Here is a 3730-nt window from a genome sequence, read left to right as displayed (position 1 = left end):
AACATTGGCTTTTGACTCTATGATACAACTCTGGAGTCGCTCTTTATAACATCCTGGGAGAATTCAGCAAAATGGTATAGCAAAATAAAGCTGTAAGAAAACAAAAATCCCAAGAAAAATCAGCCCTAATATCACTCACTTAAACGGCCAATTATATTAAGGACACGGGACCATTCACACATATAGTTTGTTCCCATTATTACCAGATTTGCTGACACAAATTGCTTAATTGTGTGTGAGCCTGTATGTGCAATTGCTCGCGGAAAAAAGGCATAAAATCTAGCACATATTTTTCACACCAATCTTGAAATTTTGGCCCATATATTTTAGTTGTCTATATTCCGAATGACAGGTGCACTGCTTATTGACTTATAACATTGATTATTCATCGTGTATTGCAAGGCAGAAGAAAAACCTGGTTAAGGAACAACTTGTCTTCTTGGATTTCAAGAAGGCAGATTTTAGCAAACTCAGGGATTTGGTAGATGAGATCCCATAGGAAGCAAGTCTAAGCGGAAAAACAGTTCAAGAGAGTTGGAAGTTTTTCAAAGAGACATTATTAAGGGCACAAGAACAAACTATCCCACAGCGTAGGAAAGATAGGAAGTACGGCAAAAGACCATCCTGGCTTAACCAGGAGATCTCTAATGATCTGAAACTCAAAAGAGAGTCCTACAAAAAGTGGTAACTAGGTCAAATTACAAAGGATGAATATAAACAAAAAATACAAGTACGTACGGACAAAATTAGAAAGACCAAGGCACAAAACAAGACTAGTTATAGACATAAAGGGTAACAAGAAAACATTCTATAAATGCATTAGAAGTAAGACAAAGACCAAGGACAGGGTAGGTCTATTACTCAAAAACAACAAAAAATGTGGAAATGGCAGAAGTGCTAAGTCACTTTTTTGTTTCAGTTTTAACCAAAAAGGTTAGTAGAAATTGGACATATAACATAGTGAATGTCAGTGAAAATGAAGTAAGATCAGAGGCTAGAACTGGGAAAGAACAAGTTAAAAATTACTTAGACAAGTTAGATGTCTTCAACTCACCAGGGCCTGATGAAATACATCATAGAATACTCAAAAAGCTGACTGAGGAGGTACCTGAGTCATTAGCAATTATCTTTGAAAACTCATGGAAGATGGGAGAGATTCCAGAAGACTGGAAAAGGGCAAATATAGTGCCAATCTATAAAACGGGAAATATGGACAACTCGGGGAATTGCAGACCTGTCAGCTTAACTTCAGTACCCAGAAAGATACTGGAGCAAATTATTAAGCAATCAATTTGCAAAACACCTAGAAGATAATAAAGTGATAAGTAACAGTCACCATTCATTTGTCAAGAACAAATCATGTCAAACCAACCTAATAATTTCTTTTGACAGGGTAACAAGCCTTTTGGATTGGGGGGGGGAAGCGGTAGATGTGGTACATCTTGATTTAGTAAGGCTTTTGATACTGACTAGCGTAACTTTCTCATAAACAAACTAGGGAAATAGAAGCTAGATTGAGCTGATATAAGGTGGGTGCAAAACTGGTTGGAAAACTGTTCCCAGAGCGTAGTTATCAATGGTTCACAATCAAGCTGGAAGGGCATAACAAATGGGGTCTGCAGGGATCAGTTCTGGGTCCGGTTCTGTTTAATAGCTTCACCAATTATTTAGATAATGGCATAGAGAGTACGCTTATAAAGTTTGCGGATGATGCCATACTGAGAGGGTTTGCAAGTGCTTTGGAGGATAGGATTAAAATTCAAAATGATCTGGACAATTTGGAGAAATGGTCTGAAAAAAACAGGATGAAATTCAGTAAGGACAAATGTAAAGTACTCCACTTAGGAAGGAACAATCAGTTGCACTCATACAAAATGTAAATGACTGCCTAGGAAGGAGTACTGTGGAAAGAGATCTGGGGGTCATACTGGATCACAACCTCAATATGAATCAAGAGTGTAACACTGTTGCAAAAAATAATTGTAAAAAGCAAACATCATTCTGGGAAGTATTAGCAGGAGTGTTGTAAAAAAGACACGAGAAGTAATTCTTCCATTCTACTCTGCACTGATTAGACCTCAACTGGAGTATTGTGTCCAGTTCTGGGTGCCACATTTCAGGAAAGATGTGGACAAATTGGAGAAAGTCCAGAAAAGAGCAACAAAAATGATTAATGGAACATGACCTATGAGTGAAGATTGAAAGAAAACTGTATGTTTAATCTGGAGAAGACTGAGGGGACATGGTAACAATTTTCAAGTACATAAAAGGTTGTTACAAGGAAGAGGGAGAAAAATTATTCTCCTTAACCACTGAGGACAGGACAAGAAGCTTAAATTGCAGCAAGGGGAGTTTAGGTTGGACATTAGGAAAAACTTCCTAACTGTTAGGGTGGTTAAGCACTGGAATAAATTGCCCATGGAGGTAGTGGAATCTCCATCACTGGAGATTTTTAAGAGCAGGTTAGAAAAACAGCTGCCAGGGATGATCTAGCTAGTATTTAGTTCTTCCCTGAGTGCAGGGGACTAGACTAGATGGCCTATTGAGGTCCCTTCCAGTCCTATGATTCCATGATTCTCTGTTAATTCAGCTGAGTCCTGTACTCTGTGTAGCTTTCTCCATTTAAAGGGAAGAGTTAATGCAGTTAGGTTAACTTGTAGGCCTCAAATAGCCCTATTTCACTTAATATTACTTCAAGTTATGATGTGCAATCAAAGCTATGGTCTTGTTTGGGAGAGTCACACAATAGTCTTATAATCTGGCTCACCACTACTTGAATTAAACCTAGCATCTCGTTTCATCCAATATAAAGGGAGTAATGCTGCTGTAAAGGTGTCACTTACCAAACCAGGAGAGAACCTGTAGGCACATCTCTACAAAAATAAAGTATTATATAATCATTGAAGAAAGATATGTGGCAGCATTTTTATGAAAGTTTTGCCACTGTATTGAAAGTTCAGTTGTATATTATGCATCTGATTCAATGAGAAGTGGAGTTAAGCAAGTGTGCAGTTTGAGTAAGCACATGCTGCTATTTGGCATAGAAATCAATTATGGCCTTAAAATGAGTGATCACATTTTCATTGCTAGAATTTGCAGAGACTCTACCTTCAACACAGTGGCAGCGACTACTGTTTTAATGCAGTCCATAACACAAATTTCCACCAGGGATGACAAAGGTGCATTGCACCTCAGGCAATTTTAACTTACATACTTACAGAACTTTTCCTATTTTTATCTATCTATTTTCAGAATACATATAAGTTCAGGCAACAAGCTCTGTTTTGTTTATTAGTAAAAACAGAAAAAGGGCAGAAAAGGTGGGGGAGTTGCATTGTATGTAAGAGAGCAGTCTGACTGCTCAGAGCTCCGGTATGAAACTGCAGAAAAACCTGAGAGTCTCTGGATTAAGTTTAGAAGTGTGAGCAACAAGGGTGACGGCGTGGTGGGAGTCTGCTATAGACCACCAGACCAGGGGGATGAGGTGGACGAGGCTTTCTTCCAGCAACAAACAGAAGTTACTAGATCACAGCCCTGGTTCTCATGGGAGACTTCAATCACCCTGATATCTGCTGGGAGAGCAATACAGCGATGCACAGACAATCCAGGAAGTTTTTGAAAAGCGTAGGGGACAATTTCCTAGTGTAAGTGCTAGAGGAACCAACTAGGGGCAGAGCTTTTCCTGACCCGCTGCTCACAAACAGGGAAGAATTAGTAGGGGAAGCAAAAG

This window comes from Trachemys scripta, chromosome 8 (assembly GCF_013100865.1).
Source record: "Trachemys scripta elegans isolate TJP31775 chromosome 8, CAS_Tse_1.0, whole genome shotgun sequence".
Taxonomy (NCBI): domain Eukaryota; kingdom Metazoa; phylum Chordata; order Testudines; family Emydidae; genus Trachemys; species Trachemys scripta.
This window is presented reverse-complemented; position numbering follows the sequence as displayed.